The following is a 19,483-nucleotide window of genomic DNA, read 5'->3' as shown; positions in this document are numbered from 1 at the left end:
CTGACACCCCTGCACAGTGCTTATATGTGGAATAATACCAGAGTGGCAGATACCAATCCCCAAATTAAAGGCCTCTGGTCCTCCTTGCATGTTGCTGCTGGGAATATAAATCGAAATGATACTCTGTTGAACCATTATATCAAACCAGGTTTGAAGAACAGCTTGGAAGAAATTGCATTTAATATTGCCAAAAGGAAAAGTATGTATCACTACCTCTTTGAAGTTGTGGAAGGCTGTACAAATTGTTCTCATAAGTCGTAATGGTTTGGTTAAGTTTATTAAATTTCAAAAATGCCAGTCCATCCTCTGTGGCCCTACACATTTTTTCACAATAAAAAGCAACAGCAATATCTTACTTTTAAAATTCATGGATTCCATGGTATTCTTCCAAGTGAATTGCCTGACTCTGATGTCAAAATGCATTCAAGAGTTTTTTGTATACATCTATAATGATTTCTGCAGAGATTGTGATTTTTTTATCAGAAATAATTTTAACTTATCTGTTGAAATGGTGCTTTTGGGAAACAAGTATGTCTATGTTTGTACAATATCCATAATCTATTTCATTCGCTCCTAGATATAATACTTTGAATTCTACATTTTTATATAATGTATAGTTTCATTAATAAATGTGTCCTTTCAGATTGCATTCCATATAGAAGAAGTTTAAAATTCCTTTTTATCCTAGGTCCTTATATTATTTTATTTCTTTGGGATAACATGACAATGTTGTCTAATTTCAGTTTTGTAATGGTTATGCAATGTAAAGGCCTTTCTAAGGTGAAGATTTAATATACTGATGTCAAACTAACCTTTAATTCTATGAATTACATGTATTGTTACACTTGTATTTTTGTAATCAACTTTTTAATAACTGTTTTTATATTTCTTGCATCAGAAGAATGACAACTATAGAATACTTCACAAATTTTCATATAATCCTTGTGCAAGTGCCATGTTCATCTCTGTGTTATTGTAATTTGGGTAGACCTGCTGCTGAAGCATGAAGTACCCTCTAAATTTAAATACTTAATGATGCAATCTTTATACAGGCATATATCCATGGTTGCCTATTTGTAACAAGGAACACTTATTGTTCCTTAAATTGCGATTGATCTTATTTCTCTAAAATTCTGTGTATAGTGGAAAAGCTTATATCATTTGGTCGATTGCTCATATTTACAATTTTTTTGTCAATGACTATTTTGTCGTTTTCATTTTAAATTTGATCATACTTTGAAGCCTTTAAAGCTAAGTCCAAAGGTGATGGCTTTTCAAGTACTTATTTATCAACTGAGTTAGCTTTGTAGAGCTAATTGATTCAAAGTAAGCCTTGCTTGAGAGCTACTTCTAAACTTCTGCAGCTTAAAATTTCCCAAATTAGGTCTTGCTGGGACAAATGTCTACCTGAACCTTTACCCTTCTTCCTTGTAGGAACAGACCAACCAGAATATCTCACCCTGACAGCATAGATTGTCTTACTGGAACAAAATTAATCTTAGTTACAAGGGATCATAGAGAGATGAACAGTTCAGACAGAATTCTTCAGAATAGAAGGTATTTTATCAAAATATAATTGTTTATTATACTTATCATTTCAAAAGTAGCTAAAGCCAAGAAGGTGAAAAAATTTTCATATGCATGATTACCTAGTGTCCTGGCCTGTCTATCATCCAACCAGGCAGGAACTTACACTACTGACTCTCTATCACCAAATATTTCCATAGCTCCTGGAAAAGTCCATATGTTTCTCCTTGAAATTAGCCCTTAAATTGGTAATGTTTTAATCACAGTGTTTCCTCTTGCCTCTAGGCTGTAAATCTACAAATGGTAAAGCTTTAAGTCTAACTCTACCAAACACTGAGGTGGAGATAATGGAAGAAAACTTTAAAATAGAGTTGCCTTTGATTCCCTAACCACAACACAACAATGCAAAACAATTTTTATATTATATATACTTATATATTTTATATTTATAAATATAAAGTATGTGCTGATTTTAAATTTCACACAATGAATATTACTAGAATTGATAATTTGACAAATATATTGACACTTATTCTGATAAATAGAATGGAATATAAATAATTAGATTTAGGATATATATTAGAATATAAAAAGTATCAATGCAATATCTTCGGTATAAACTTGTGATACGTTCTATGTGTTCGTGATCTTCTGAAATCACATGGTAAAATAACAATATTGTTTTCTGCTAATCTATAACGGATTTTACTCTGATGCTCTGTTTATTGTTTTAACTCGCTGGTCCCAAAGTGTTTTTCTCCATATTTCTGAAGCATTCTTACAGATTATACCCAAATTTTGCTGATATGATGTCTAAAATCTATTATTTTTCTGAAGGACCCACGGATCCGAGGATACCAGTTCCTAGTTATCTGTATCATCAGATAACAAGGGCAAGACTTCTCACATAGGCCCATGCAACATGCCAACAGAAAATAATTGAAGACATCTCAATTTCTCATTTCCTATAATATTTCAGGACCCCACTTCCTTACAAGAATTAGCAGAATTCAATTGTGAAATGCAAGGCAAGTTAAAATGAAAGATGAGATCACAAAATCTGAGAGAAAGTACTATAATTCAAACTTTCAATTTACAGATGATCAGCCCATATGAGTCAACAAAATTACAAATGAACAAGATTATTTTTAATACCCCTCTCCTAATGATTAATGAAAGATTTTAGTGCAGCCAAAAAATAGATTCTGTAATGATAGATCCATAAGTGGCCTAACAAGGCTAGGAATACTTGATTTAGAGGTCAAATATAATTTAGAAAAACATTAATTGAGAAGATCCTTAGTGCTTCAAAACACTGGTACTTCAGTAAAATGAGGTTCTGTAGTATAAAAAAATGTTGTCATTCTCAAACCAAAGATAACCTATATTTAATCTCCTGAAAGTATATTCATTTTCAAATAAACTATTTAAAATCACATTTGCCAAAATAGCACTTGACAAGTAGATGATAGTGACATTACCAGGATTTCAAGTGTAGGGAGCTAGTTACAATAGAGTTGATTTACATACCCAGCACCAATAGCAAACAAGTTCAACCATTCATCAAAGTGTAGAAATAGTACTCCCCACCATTTGTGTTGTTCAGTAGGTGCCTTCCAGAAATGTGTTAAATAGATCAGCCTCCCATATTTCAAACCCAAATATTAGCTAATAAAGTAAATTTTATCACATAAGAAGGTACATTTTAAAAAGTCACTAATAGTTGCCTTATCATGTGTTGTTTTATATTTTCCCTATCTGTCTAACATAGTAAGAAATATGACTTTAAGTTTTGAATATGGGTACTAATGAGAAATGTGACAAAAATAAAATCTGTCTTTTATTTGTATCATATTCCTCTAAGTAGTAAATTTTAGTTTTCTTCTTTTTCCAAAACTTATAGGTAGTAGAAAAAATTATCCTATGTAAAATAAAATAATCATACACCATTTTACAAAGCAATTTATAAAAACTGGTAGTTAGAAATAAATTCTAAGCCATTTTTAAATTTTCTTGTTGACTAAAGATATAAAATCATGTCTAAGTGCTTCACATCTCCAGTCTTGCTAGTTGTTATTGCAGATGAATGAATTATGGAAATATAAGCTGACATCAGTTCAAGTATATGTGGGAGTGAAACTCCATGGAATGTATATAAACGTTTCAAAGTATTAACAGGCAGTTTAACAGAATGACTATCAGGAAATTGAAACCAGAGAGGAACAATAATAAAGAAATAGAATGAATGAAAAATGGAACACGGGGCAAGTACAGCTAGAATACTCAATGTACATATGTAATGAAGGAAGTGCTAAATCTGAATTCAATCTTGGAGAAAGAGTTGGTTGACATTGATAGAAGGAGTGACTCTGATCCAGGAGCATTAGACAATCAGATGGACATATTTAATTGTAAAACACTTGTACAACCTTTTGAAATTCAGTTAAAAAAAAACAACACACAAAAATGACAACCAAACAGCAATCTCTAGAGAGTATGAATATGACCTCTCAAAATTTTAAGCAGTTAATGAAGGGCAGTCTTTGGAAAAGCAAACAATCTGTTCAAAGAGGGCAGTTTGGGGTAGGGGAGAATTTTGACCAGATTTAGAAAGATTGTCTAAGGTTATAAATCACCTATATCTTCTGCAAATATTTTCTTCTGCGAGTGCTCTTTGTCGGAACTGGATACTCCAGTCCTGAGTCACACTTGATAGCTTGTGAAGACAGAATGGAAGAAACAAGATCAAGAACCTATTTCTCCACTGGAGAGAAAACAGTCCTCTCTGTTTTCTCTCAATCTCCTCACTACTCCATTTTCATACTTTTAACAACGTCAAGTAATTTTGAATTATATCTTTCCTTCTTTGTTCTCACAAAGTAATTGTTCAAAATAATTCATTAAATATTATTTGCCATTATTTTCTATCATGCTGTTTACTTGTTCAAGCGAGTCCATTAAACTTCCCCTTTTCATTTGGTTGCCACGAAAATCCAACAACTATGTTAATGCGGACCAACGCTAATGCAAAACTTTGTCTCCAAAAATCCAGTCCAAGAACCTATAATCACAAATATTTAGCTATAATTTTTCTTTTTTTTTTACCTTGAAATCTTCTTGTGTCTAAAGTGCCCACAAAAATAAGTATTCCACCACTTTTTGGTTCAATCACTTCTAACCTCAAAGATATTTTGCTAACAAGATGCTTAGAGGAATCCTAAGAATACTCCACTTTTATCTTCTCTCTTAAAACTTTTATCTTCTCTCGTAAGAATCTCCTTAGATACCATATCAGGAACAGTGAAGTTATTCTTTGCAAAATTATTTCAATAGGTTATTTTCCTCTTGGTCTTGTATTTGCTCAACAAGATGTATGAGAAGAATAGAGTTAAATCACCAATTCCTTGGATGATATTGTCTGTTACAAAGGACAATACTTCTATGTCCTACTTCTATGTCCTCTTCTTAGCTCTTGCCTGATTTCCAATTAATCACAGGTTCTTGGCTTCAATTCTAGAGAAGCTGAAGCACCATAAGGCTTCCCCCACTGCTACATCTTCATGGTTTCTCTTTGAAAACTCTTTTATTTGGAGGTGGAATTTATTTTCATGTCTTCATTCAATTTATTCTGCATTATACTGAACCAAATAAGCTCTGTAAAATTACTTTAGGTAGCAAAAAGATTAACACAATCTATATCACTATATAGAATAGTTTTGGCCCCCTCCATTGCTGAAACCAAAACGCTTAGCTAGGTCTTCTAATATCGTGTTTTCTTACCTTTTCTATTTGCTCGAATCTTTTCTGATCCCCGATCTTTTGGGCTTATGAAATAGGAGAAGTTTTCACTATCTCATGTTAATAAGGATATTATATTTTTGAGCTACTTAGAAATGTGAAATCATTGAAGTATCCAATCAGAATTTTTTCTGTGTTTCAGTGCTTCACGTGCAAAGACATTGTGGAAAGTATTAAAACAGAGAAGTGTAAACTCAATACGTTCTTTCATTGTGCAGGACACTTTCTCCCTAAATATTTTGACCCAAATAAGCTTTTTAAGAGAATTGCTGTTTAGTAATTAAAGGTCAATTCACAAATTTTGATGTCTTATTTTAAAAAAAAACTTTGAATTTAAATTCCACTACAACCTTGTTTCACACAGTAAGAGTATATTTCCTGGGTAAGGACAATTCTCATGGGAACCTATACAGGATTTACAGCAAGGTTTGAGAGGTTTGTTTGTTTACTGTGAAAATGAGCCACCTTACCCACATTGCTCCCTCTCAGCTAAGTCTCCATGGATTTCTTTGCATGAAAGCCTATTTTCCCAGGAAATTTTAAATTTTCTGAATAGGCTAAGTTAAAAGTTAGAACAATTAAAATTTACGTGTCATAATTTTAAAACACTTTTGAAATTCCTTTATCAGAATCTCAAATTTACCAATCCTAATTCCACGTTTATCATCAAAAACAGTTAACATGTTGTTTTCATGATATAGTATCCATGAAACTATTATTTTCCAGTGGCTTTGTTACGCATATATATGAAGGTATAAGCTGATGCGGAGCAAAATGAACTCCAAGATATGGAAAGAGATATTTATTTGCAGTTGTTGTTTTTAATGTACTATGTGATTTCTATTTTCCTTGGGTTTTTCCCCTATGGTATAACTCCTACTGTGTTTGATTTTGGTACCCTGTGTATTGTGTATACATTTACCTTAATTAGGGAAGGGAAGAGAAACAACAAAATGGCGAGATAAAGGACAAAAAGCAAACCAATGCAATAGCAATACTCAAAAGACAATATGTTGGAAATGTACATTACAACGTGTGAGGGGTTTGGGTGTGAAGGAAAAACGTGAGAAAAAATGAGAGAGGGCATAACAAGTTTGAAAAGTTATGTATTCACTGCCTTACAATTGCTAACCCACATCACTTTCACATTAAAATTAAATTTAAAAAATAAGCTGCATGAAATAAAATTTCACTGTATTGGTATAGTAAATATTATTCTTTATGTAGTAACTTTTTAAAAATTCAGTGCTATTTGGCATATAATTTGAATTAATTACCCCTTCTTTATCAGAGGCCATCAACTTGAATGTTATCCAACTAGAAAATTTTTTCACAATATACTTGCCAATATTTTCAAAAAAGAATAAATTAGTACTTTCTCATACTAAAACCGGAAAACATTTAATTCTATGGAAACCCATAACTTTTAAAAGTAAATAAGTTGTTAAGAGGACAGAATATGTGTGTTCTTCAAAATTCCTATGACTAATAACTACTCACTTTCAAATTCTCAACATTCCATACCTGAGAGATTCAAAATAGTTCCTGTTTCCGTGTTATGTAATTCTGCAATAGATGCATTTTCCAATGGGGTGTTACAGATTGAGAAGTGAACAGAAAAATAGCCACATTCTGGTATAGGATAAAACTATAAAGCACCGGTTATAATTAATTCTTCAAGAGTAAGCAATTTTTTTTATCAGATTAAGCTATTATTTCTATGAACATCAATCCCAAAATTTATGCCATAAAGTCATCCTAGACCAACAGTTTCCAACTTGTAGGGTGCACCTCAAAATTCCCTTAATTCACATCACAAATAGATTATCTGTATTGGGAAAAATATTACACCTTGCTAATGTGGTGCCCTCCGTGTTCCAGAAAGAACACCACAACATACTAGGTTGCATCATTTTTCCTCCACTGATATTCTTGCAAATATTATTTATATTTATACTTTTTTACTATCATAGATATTCAGGATGCTAAAGATTGGAAGATTACAGTTCAAAGCCCACCCAGGCAGGAAGGTTCCCTAGATTCTTATCTCCAATAAACTTCTCAGCAAAAGCCAGACACAAGTAGTACTGAGGTTGAAGTGGTAGGGCACAAGCCTTGAGCTTAACAGGCTCAGACACAGTGTCCAGGTCCAGAGTTCAAGCCCTATGACAAAGCAATAAAACAAAAACAAAAATAAAAACAAACCCAAATCCTAGCATTTTTCTCACTGTATACAAAGGCACGTAATTAAGGAAATTGCTTCCTGGGTTACATACAGGTAGAAGAAAGAAGATGTCACACAATTATTCTCTTCATACCATGTTATATTAAAGCCTCAAAAATTGCTTTTTCTAAATTTATAAATTAATATCATCAATTTCTTGGCAACTCTGTCTAAATTATTCACATTATCATTTTCTACATGAAGTTAGAATTATCTATTAACTGAGTTCTAATTATAACTCGCTTGAAACAATATGCTAGGTAAATAGAATGCAAGAAACATCTGTAAATTTGTCAATTAAACCCTCTACCTAAAAAGAATTTTGTAGTATCCTATAGAATATGAAATTACAAATGAAACCAAAATATTTTTTGAAGTCTAAACTCCAATTTAGCAAGATCTATAAAGACCTACATTAGGTAATCTTTGCTATTCCTCCAGGCTTAAGCTTTTGTAATCCTTCATCCTTTCCTTGGAATCTAACAGAATGATGATTACTTACTTTTTCAAATTTTGGATGGGAATCATGAACCACTTTGCATCTAGGAATGTTCTGTAATGAAGAGCGCATTTAAAACACAACTGAGGAGGGGCTGGGAAGGTGGCTTAGTGGTAGAGCACTTGCCTCGAATGCATGAAGCCCTGGGTTCAATTCCTCAGCACAACATAAGGAAAAAGAAAAAAAAGCTGGAAGTGGCGCTGTGGCTCAAGTGGTAGAGTGCTAGCCTTGAGCTCTAGAGATGAGGGACAGTGCCCAGGCCCAGAGTTCAGGCCCCACAACCGGAACCAAAAAAAAAAAAAAAAAGAGTAAAAAAATAAAAAATAAAATAAAACAAAACTGAGGATTAGTTGTATTTCAATAGAAAACTTGGCTTCTCAAAACATAATGAAAAAATTAGCCCAAATTTCCAACTGTGTATTCCTTTCTTGTTTTGTTTGTTTCATTAAGACAAAATTATACTACCTGGTCCAGCGAAGTTCTCAGTAGTAATTCCAGTCTCTAATCTCCTGTCAGTTTGGGTGCTAGAATTCAAGGCTTACATCACATTGCCCCACCATAGTTTCTTGGTTTATTTCTTTATCTGTTTGTTTGTTTGTTTATTTATTTTGGGGTCCAGTAATGGGGCCTGAAATTTGGGCCTGAATGCTGTCCCTCAGCTTTTCAGCTCAAGGCTAGTGCTCTACTACTTGAGCCACAGAGCCACTTCTGGCTTTTTTCTTTTTGCTTATGTGGTGCTGAGCAATCAAACCCAGGGCTTCATGCATGCAAGGCAAGCACTCTACCACTGAGCCACCTTCCCAGCCCCTTCTTGGTTTATTTAATCTAGATACAGACTATCAATTCTGAACTTTTCCAGTGATATTATCCACTAGACTTCTCAGACTGTTCATGCACTATTTTCAAAGATGTTCTAACATTTGACACAGGGTATGAACATTTTCAAATGCACCTGCCGGGTCTCTGATTCATTCCTCCATGGATCCTATCCCTTTAATATTGATTACTTGACTCTCTTACTATCTCTGGTCCCTACTTATGTAATATTCTCAAACTTTTTTGAAGAAAGTTCACTTTAGTATTTTAATTTTAAAAATTAATTTCTAATTTTAAAAATTACCACTTGATTCTAGTCTCACTCAGGACATACTTTCTATTATTTTCTAACTTTTCTACATATTCTGAGAGTTGCTTCATTTGTGTATATGTGTGTGCACATATAAGTGCCTCTGTGTGTATGTGTATGTTTATATGTATGTATGCAAAAGCCTCAAGCTCTTATTCATCATTCTTGCTCATGACTGTTATTCCATCACCTGAGCCATTCTTCCAATCTAGCTTTTGGCTGGTTAATTACAGATAGTGTCTCAAACACTGTTCTGCCCAGGATGGATGCAATCTGAACTTCCCAGACTCCTTTACATACTTAGGTTTCATTTATCCAGTAGAAACAACTTTTAAACTACAAACATTTTTGTGAGTGTAAAGTCTAAGCTGTAACCCAGATTTTTAACTCAAGAATTCATATAAAGATAGATGAACATACACATTACATATGTTGAATGTACACGGTTAGAAATGTGATCTTAAGCTGGGTGGTGGTGAGATCTGAGGATTGGGGTTCAAAGCCAGCCCAGGTAGGAAAGTCCAGGAGACTCTTTTCTCCAATTTACTGCAAGAAAACTGGAAGCCGCACTGTGGATAAAGTGGTAGAGCATTAGCCTTGAGCGGAATAGCAGAGGGACAGTGCCCAGGCCCAGAATTCAAGTGCCAAGACCACCACCAACAAAAAATATATAAGTAAGGAAAGAAAAAAATGTGATCTTATCCACCAGTTGATGGCTAGTATAATCCCTGCTCTCTCAAGATGGAATTTTTTCCTTATTAAATCCATATCTGACTTGCATTGGAAACAGAATTATTCTTCCATTCTAATTTCTACAAAGTTGTGTCATTAGCAAGCGTGATTAGGAAGGGAGTGGCCTCATACTTCGGGTTCCACGTAGGAGTAATGCTTTCTCTATATCACTCTCATAAATCTACATATTGGACTTGGCTTTATTGTTTCAATGTGGTCTTATTTGTAGAGTCTTCTATAGTGTATTGAACCTTTATACTTAAACACAGAATTTCTCTTTCTCTTATTATTGCTATAGTTAACACGAGTTAACAAATTCATGTACACTTGGGAAATAATGTGCAGCACATATACTCACAAAAAAATGATCTAGGAACCTTCTTCCTCTTTAAAATTCGCCTTAATTTACAGAGAATTTACAAATTTTGAATTCAATATACTCATGAATAATGTATTTATAAGAAATATAAATTTCATATTTTCTCTTTACTAAGTTGTCTCTGAAATACGTGTTACATCAGGTCCAAATGTGTTCTTGTGTTATTTCGGTGAAGCCAGAAATCATTCATTATACCTCAAGCAGCACCATAGGTTGTTCCTGGAAGTAACTGTTACTGGATATGGAAACTGATCCCAGTAGAGGAATGGAACATAGAGTATTGACAAAGTTCAAGTTAACATGTGCTTTCCTTTATACTGTAAACGAAGAGAATCTGAAGGCTTGAAGGAAACTTTGTCCCTGAATTTTTCTAGTGTGTTTTTACTTATATATAATTTTTCTGTAAACTTCTAGTTGAGAGTATTACAAAAAGATATAATGTGCCATTTGATGGCCAGCATAGAACAAAAAGAAAGAACGTTGTTTTAAATATGTTCTTCTTCAGGGGCTGGGAAGTTGGCTCTGTGGTAGTGCACTTGCCTTGCATGCCTGAGGCCCTGGGTAAACTTCCTCAGCACCACATAAGCAAAAATAAGCCAGAAGTGGTGCTGTGGCTCAAGTAGTAGAGCGCTAGCCTTGAGTTGAAGAGCTGAGGTAAAGCGCCCAGGCCCAGAGTTCAGGCCCAAGACTGGATCCCCCCAAAAAAAATTCTACTGCAATGAAACAAAGACATGGATGTTTTATAGTGTTTTTTGGATGGATATTTCACCCCGAGATGATTCTTTTGTTGCAGAAGTCAGTTATCAATTACTTTAGTTTGGTCCTGAGTTCTCCAGAGCAATAAGGATTCCAAAAAAGCATCCAGTGCGTATGATCAGCAAAAGGAGCCATTTCTCAGACCAATACTCCTTTAAGGAGGGTCCAATGAAATATCTGTTTTTTTGTTTGCTTTTGTGTTTAGCTTGTGTTGGTTCTGGGGCTTGAACCCAGAGGCTGAACCCTGTCCCTGAACAGTTTTCTTTCCTGCTCACCTACCCCCAAAGCTAGTACTCTACTGCTTGAACCAAAACTCCACTTCTGGCTTTTTTGCTGTGTAATTACAAATAAGAGTTTGACAGCCTGTCCTGCCTGGTTTGGCTTTAAACTAAGATAGTAAGAAAGCCAAGTGACATCAACTGTATAGACTTCTTTTTTCAAACGAGAAATATTAGATGAAGTTTATTGTAAAGCTAATATTTTACAAGTTTTTTTCTTTCTTTATTATTGTGAGCATAACGTATAGAGGAGTTACAATTACATGGGCAAGATAACGAGTACATTTCTTATCAATCATTGTTGCCTCCTCTTTGTTTCCTCTTCCCATCCCTTCCCATATTCCCCCCTCCCCAAACCCGATCCTCCCCCCCACCAATGTTGTAAAGTTCGTTTTTCGACATAATGACTTGTAAATCTCATTGTTGAAATGGGTCCACCTGTATCCCTAGTTAAATGATTTGTTTTTAGAGCATATGTCCAGAAAAGAATCCATAACATAACTCAGCAAAAGTAGGTGCACTGAATCATTTTGGAATTTTTTTGTTTGGGAAGATTATTGAACTTGTCATTCCTTTTGGGGAAACTTAAAGTCATATTTCACCTTTTTGTTGGTTGTGGGGCTTGAACTCTGATCCTGGGTGCTAAGCTAGAACATGACCTCCGGGTTTCTGGTGGTTAAGTGAAGGTTAGGGTCTCGTGGACTTTCCTGACCAGGCTGGCTTTGAACCACAATCCTCTGGTCTCAACCTCCTGAGTAGCTAGGATTACAGGAGTAAACCACCAGCACCTGGCTGATAGTTGCATTTATGTGCACTGAATGACACTGTGTAGAAAAAGAATGGAAATTTTAACCAAATGATATTGCAGCAATTCAGAAAAATTGAAGTAGCAATAGATATGTCCTCCTTTCCATTTTGTTACATTAATGACTGATGAGCTATGGGACCCTTACATTAGCATCCTGTGCCATCTGTATAGGTGTATTTAGTATCAGGAAATGTTCATAGAGAAATATAGAAAGAATAAGATTTTTAGAAAGCAAAGGAGATAAGGTATGAAAGAATAGCTTAGAAGGAGATACATTTATCACACAGAGATTAAGAGCTAGCCTAAGAGATTTAGAATGCTAAAGGCAATGAGGAACAGCCTAGCTAACAATTAGTTCTACAATAACCAAAAATGGTTCTCAAGAACAGTTTCTGGTATACCTTAATTACTATCATTTATTCCTTCTATCTGGAGTTATTCCTTATTTTCTTTCACAACTATTAATTAACCTCTGCATTTTTGGTGCCATAACTGTCCAAAAAGATTTCAAAGTCACACATAGCCTACCATTCCCTTTGTGATTAACAGTGACGACACAAATCCTGGAATGGTTGAATTTCCAGAATTAAACGTTACCTGACATCTAAGCACATCCCTGGCATTAATTGCTGTGACTTAATGAACAAGATTTTTTCAACACAGTATCCTCATATAAGTAAATTACATGAATTAGGAACTGTTGTCAGGGGTCAGTATGGAAGGAGCAATTATATATTCCAAGTGTGGGTTATTTATTTTGCATTTACTAACTGAATGTTTTTGTGTTCTTTTGATTTGATTTGTTTTTGTTCTTTTTGCCAGTAGAGGGGCATAAACTCAGGGGTAGGGAATTTTCCTGAGCTTTTTTTCTCTTGCTCAATGCTAGCTCTCTATCATTTGAGGCACAGCACCACTTCCAGTGGTTTTGTGTGTGTGTATGTGTTACTAAGGAATTGAACCCAGGGTTTCATGGATACTAGGCAAACACCGTACCATGAAGCCACATTCCCGGAGCCCTAAATAACTTTCTTAAGATGGCATTACATTTTCATTCTGTAAATACATATCATAATTTTGGCCAGGTGCTAGAAAATGATGTAGAAAGCAATGCAATACAATAAGTCTAGTAAGGCTGGATGGACAATGAATAACTGTTACCCTCTATCCAGGTAAAAGAAGGGCTTATCTCATGGAGCTGTTTCAACAAGCTGAGGAGACAGCTCCTGACCCACAGCCAACCTCCAGAATGAGAGGGCCAACCTTGGGTTCCAGCCACATGGGGATGCTGGGCCCCCTCCTCCAGCACCCATTTGACCAGTTCTTGTGAAAGAGAGAGAGAAAAAAAGTCAGAATTACAATTAAGTCTGGTGCCAGTGGCTCAGAATTCTAATCCTAACTACACAGGACGCTGAGATATGAGGATCATGGTTCATAACCAGCCCAGGCAGGAACGTCTGTGAGACTCTTATCTCCAAAGAACCACCAGAAAATCAAAAGTAGTGTTGTGGGCACAAGTGGTAGAACACTAGCCTTTTGCTGAGGCTTTTGGGAACATGGCCCATGCCTAGAGTTCTAGCCCCACGACTGACAAGAAGTGGACTTCCTACCACAAGAAGCGGACTGAATAGCACCCATTGTCCTAGGGAGCATTTTAGCAAAGTCAGGCAGAGCTTCCTCTGAAGTTGAAGTCATAAGTAGGTCACCTGGCTTCTCTCTGCCTTGGTATCTCCAGCTGCAAAACTCAACACAGTGAAGGATCCTCTTCCTCATGGGGATAGGGTAATGATGAGAGAGAGCCATGTTTTGTTTCATAATCCCACATCTGTTGCACAATTAATAACAGGCCCTGCCTGAGCCCTTTCTGGCTATCTTCCTGTCATTTCCTCACAGAATTGCCGAGAACCTTATCTGAAGACTACTCCCTCTGTTCCTAGCCATGCTCCAGAGATCCCTCTGTATAAATCCCTTGTTTCCTCACAACTGTCCTGTGAGGAGAATGAGGTCTGATTGTTACGAACCGACCCAGACCTTCACCAGTGGTTCAAGAATCGTCTGCTGTGATTTTTCTGCTTGCTCAAACTGACTTAAGAAATCATTAAACCACAGGAAAATCAAACACAAGTAGACCAGAGTCTCCAACAAGAGACAGGTTAAGAACACAAGGGAGATACAGGATCTTCCCATCCCCCACAAAAAAATCAAAGAACTCTTTTTTTGTACCTTTTACAATTTTTTTCTAAAAGTTTTTTTTTTAATTTTTAATTTTTTACTTTAATTTTTTTCTATTAATTTTTTTCTTCCTCTCATAATTTTATCACTTTTCAGAAACATTGAAGTAATACCTTGCATTCTCTCAGGCCACAAGGGAAAAAAATTAAAACTCAAAAGGAAAAGCCACCAGAGAAAATCCTGTAACACACTGGAACAACACACTGCTGAATCACGAGTGGGTCATTGAAGAGATTAGAAAAGAAATTCAAATGTTGATGAAAACACAAATTACCAGCTCCTTTGGGACACAGCAAAGGCAGTACTCACAGGCAACTTTATAGCTGTGAGTTCATACATCAACGAATTGGAGAGATCTGAAACCAACCATTTAATATGACATCTGAGTCTCCTTGAAAAAGAGCAGCAAGATGATCCCCAATCCAGTAGATGGTAAGAAATAATTAAAATTAAATCATAATTAAATGAATTAGAATCCAAAAAAAAATCATAGAAAGAATCAACAAAACAAAGATTTGTTACTTCCAAAAAATTAACAAAATTGAAAGACTCTTAGAAAATCTTATAAGAAAAAGAAGAGAACACACCCAAATAAATAAACTCAGAGATGAGAATGGAAACATTACCACAGAAACAACCAAGATTCTGAATATTATAAGGGAATACTTCTCAAAACTTTATGCTAATAAGTTTGAGAACTTGGCAGAAATGGACCTTTTCCTAACAAATATTGACATGCCAAAACTAAACCAAGATGAGTTATACCATCCTAACAGGCCCATATCAAGCATTGAAATAGAAACATCAATAACACACCTTCCATCTAAGAAAAGCCCAGGACCAGGTGGCTTTACAGCATAATTCTATAAGCCCTTGAAAACACAGCTCATACCAATACTCCTCCAAATCTTCAATGAAATTGAAAGAGAAAGTTCACTACTGAACTCATTCTATGAAGCCATAATAACCCTCATGCCCAAACCATGCAGGGACACATCACAGAAAGATAACTATAGACCCATTTATTTGATGAACATTGATACAAAACTTCTCAACAAAATGTTGGCCAATCAAATTCAACAATTCATCCAAAAAATTCTACACCTTGATCAAACAGGATTCATTTCAGGGATGCAAAGCTGGGTCAATATACGCAAATCAATTAATATAATTCATCACATCAACAGGAGCAAAGATAACAACCACCTGGTTATCTCAATAGATGCAGGAAAAGCATTTGACAAGATCCAACGCCCCTTTATGATGATGGTTATGGAAAAATTAGGAATCCATGGAACTTTCCTCAATGCAATAAAGACTATATATGACAAACCTACAGCCAGCATTATACTTAATGGTGAAAAACTAAAGCCATTTCCTCTTAACTCAGGAATGAGACAAGAAGGTCCACTCTCACCACTTCTCTTCAATCTAATATTAGAATGCCTAGCTACAGGAATAAGACGAGATGCAAACATAAAGGGATCCAAATAGGGAAAGAAGAAGTGAAACTCTCCCTCTTTGCAGATGTCATGATCTTGTATTTAAAGAATCCAATATACTCCACTCCCAAATTACTCAAGCTGATTCAAAACTTTGGCAAAGTATCAGGGTATAAAATTAACCCCTCAAAATCAATGGCTTTTCTGTATACCAACAATGAGAAAAGTGTGGCTGAAATTAGGAAAGCATCTACATTCGTAATATCCCCACAAAAAATAAAATACCTGGGAATTAACTTAACCAAAGAAGTGAAGGAACTCTATGATGAAAATTTTAAAAACCTGAAAAAGGAAATCAAAAGAGATCTTAAAAAGTGGCAAAAACTCCCATGCTCATGGATTGGAAAGATAAACATCGTGAAAACTGCAATCCTTCCCAAGGCTCTCTACAAATTCAGTGCGATACCTATCAATATTCCAACCTCATTCTTCAAAGAAAGAGAAGAGGCAATCTAATAATTCATAGAGGATAATAAAAGACCCCGAATAGCAAAACGATCCTCAACAGAAAAAACTGTGCTTGAGGAATATCATACCAAATTTCAAACTCTACTACAAAGCAATTGTAATCAAAACAGCTTGGTACTGACTTAAGAACAGACCTCAGGACCAATGGAATACAATTGAAAACCCCGAAATGAACCTACAGACATATAGCCAACTACCCTTCAATAAGGGAGCTAAAATAATAGAATGGAAGAAAGACAGCCTCTTCAGTACAGGGTGCTGGAAAATTTGGTTAACTACTTATAGAAAACTAAAGTTAGATCCGAATATATCACCCTGCACCAGAATCAATTCCAAATAGATCAAAAACCTCGGAGACAAATCAGACACTCTGAAAACATTGCAGGATGGAATAGGAGAAATCCTAGGTCTCCTTGGCACAGGTTGAATTTTTTTAATAGAGACCCAGAAACACAAGAAATCAAAGAAAGGTTGGACAAATGGGATTGCACAAAGTTGCAGAGCTTCTGCATGTCAAAGGACATAGTTAGCAAGATCAATAGAAAGCCCACGGATTGGGAGAAAATCTTCACTAGCCATACTAGAGACAAGGGTCTCATATCTAAAATATACTTGGAACTCAAAAAATTAAATCCCCCAACAACAAATCCTCAAAGAAACAACTGCCCAATAAATAAGGCTAAAGCCTTAAAGAGAAACTTCTCTGAAGAGGAAAGAAGGATGGACAATAGACAAATGAAGAAATGCTCAACCTCTCTAGCCATAAAAGAAATGCAAATGAAAACAACATCGAGATACCACCTCACCCCAGTTAGAATGGCTATAATGAAGAACTCTGATAACAGATTCTGGAGGGGATGTGGACAGAAGGGAACCTTACTTCATTGTTGGTGAGAGTGTAAATTTGTTCAACCTCTTTTGAAAGCTCTATGGAGGTTCCTCAAAGCACTCAACATAGAGCTCCCCTATGATCCAGCAATCCCACTTTTGGGCACTTACCCAAATATTTACAAAGAAGACCACACTAAAGCTACCAGCACAACTATGTTTATTGCAGCCTTTTTTACCATAGCTAAGATATGGAAGCAACCCAGATGCCCTTCGGTAGATGAATGGATCAAAAAATTGGGTTATATATACAGAATGGAATTCTAAGCCTCCATCAGAATGAATGACATTGCTCTTTTTGTTAGGACATGGAAAGTCTTGGAAAATATTATATTAAGTGAAGTAAGCCAGAACCACAGAAAGATAGGTCCCATGGTTTCCCTTATTTGCAATAACTAGTATATATCTGAGTCAAGCATAAAAGTTCAGATAAATACATATTAGTGAAAAGAACCCTAAGATATCTATTCAATTTTTTTTCTTTCATACGATTGTTTCTAGTACATTCATAAGATTTATTTATTTGTTGCTTTTTATATCCCTCCCCCACGGTATAATCCCTGCTTTCACTGTATTTGATGTTGTTATAATTTATGGAGGGGAAGGGAAAAAACAAATCTTTGAAATAGGGATTAAAGTTGGACCCATTGCAACAATGAGACGTAGAAGTGGTATGTAGAAAATGAACTTGACAACTTTGGTAGGGGGAGGGGGAGGATCGGATAGGGGGTGGGGGAAGGATGGGATGGGAAGGGGAAACAAAGGAGGAGGCTACAATGCTTGATAAGATATGTCCTCATAACTTGCCCATGTAATTTTAACCCCTCTGGACAGTATTTTCACAATTAAAAAAAAAACTCGGCTGCTGTGGAGGAAATGTTTGAGATAATCCATCTAAATTGATGACTGTGCATGTTGCTACATGTCTACCACCCCAACTACAGATGACCAGGCCCGGTGGAGCATACCTGTCACAGATAGGAGGACATCAATCCAGCCCAGCCAGAGCATATAGAGGCTCTGTTTTAGAAATGCCCAAAACAGAAAGGTGGCTCCTCAGAGCCAGGGAGAGGAAACAAGTAGCGGGTCTTGGTGCCCTCAGAGGGGTGTCTGACCCAGTGTAGGGGTGGTTTTGGGGCAGCCACTCACATGTGCTCCTGGGGGAAGTTGCTTGAGGCTGCTCCAGGTGGGGCGAATGGGAATGGCAGTGGCATTGCAGACACATGTCCTCAGAGAACCAAGGCCTTTGACCAAGTTGGGGCTTTACACAGCCTGGCAGGGTGCCATTGCCTGGTTTGAAATTCTGAACCTTGGGAAGGCGGGGGGCGGGGGGCTGGGGACTAGGCAGGCATCTCAATTTCCTTCTCTATTCCAGTCGCCTTGAGGCTCTTCTCACCACTCAACCATCTATACCTTCCTCAACTGCTGGTAGTGTTGTAAACTAACAGAGGGAATCCTGGTGCTACCAGGCAGCATGGAATGTGGGCGTGGCCGCCATTCTTGTATCTCATTGGTCAGAAAGAACAATGAAAGAATGGGGGTGTGGCCAGAATCCTGTGATGCAAACAGCATGGGCGGAGTCAAGAAGATAGCAGCTCCCCCAGCCCTTTTCCCAGGGAACAATGTCCAATTCAGTTGGAGACAATAGGGTGACCTGCTTTAGCAGCATGGCTGCACAGATCATTGTGTATGGCTGTTTGTTCCCAGTCCCAGACCATGAACTGAGGATATGGGCACAGTCTGTGAGCTGCTTTTGCTCAAGGCTGGCCATCCACACTAGAGCCACAGGGAAGGGATTCTGGCTTTATTGGCACTGAAGTTGGACTTTCCTGCCTAGTGTGACTTCGACCATGATCCACCCATCACAGCCTTGTAAGTATCAAGGAAGACTGTTGAGGGCCACTGGTGCCTGCCTAATCATTGATCTTACTGATGTTCTTGGACAGACTGATAAGTTCCCTATCCTCCTGTTTAAGTGGCAGGAGCTATAGCCCACAGTTGGAATCCTGGTCCAGCCACCTCAAAATGGAAGGAGATCCTAAGAAACTTATTCTTGTCCATATGATTACCATTTACTCCATTTTCATACTTTTAACAACGTCAAGTAATTTTGAATTATATCTTTCCTTCTTTGTTCTCACAAAGTAATTGTTCAAAATAATTCATTAAATATTATTTGCCATTATTTTCTATCATGCTGTTTACTTGTTCAAGCGAGTCCATTAAACTTCCCCTTTTCATTTGGTTGCCACGAAGATCCAACAACTAT

At 36.3% G+C, this 19,483-nt stretch overlaps 1 long non-coding RNA gene and 1 pseudogene across 1 annotated transcript in view; both read right to left on the bottom strand.

The window, feature by feature from the left end:
- Positions 1-18,649, bottom strand: part of LOC138826593 (uncharacterized) — a 47,475-nt gene extending 28,826 nt beyond the window's left edge. The window contains exon 1 of the long non-coding RNA XR_011371762.1: positions 18,364-18,649. This is a non-coding gene — a long non-coding RNA (uncharacterized lncRNA). The remainder of the gene's footprint in view (positions 1-18,363) is intronic.
- On the bottom strand, positions 906-1,005 carry LOC138826595 (U6 spliceosomal RNA; annotated as a pseudogene).
- Positions 18,650-19,483: the final 834 nt, after the last annotated feature.

This window comes from Dipodomys merriami, unplaced genomic scaffold, assembly GCF_024711535.1.
Source record: "Dipodomys merriami isolate MVZ:Mamm:240054 unplaced genomic scaffold, mDipMer1.0.p SCAF_1444, whole genome shotgun sequence".
Classification (NCBI taxonomy): domain Eukaryota; kingdom Metazoa; phylum Chordata; class Mammalia; order Rodentia; family Heteromyidae; genus Dipodomys; species Dipodomys merriami.
Note: the sequence above shows the minus strand (reverse complement) of the source record. Positions and strands in the feature narration are given on the sequence as shown.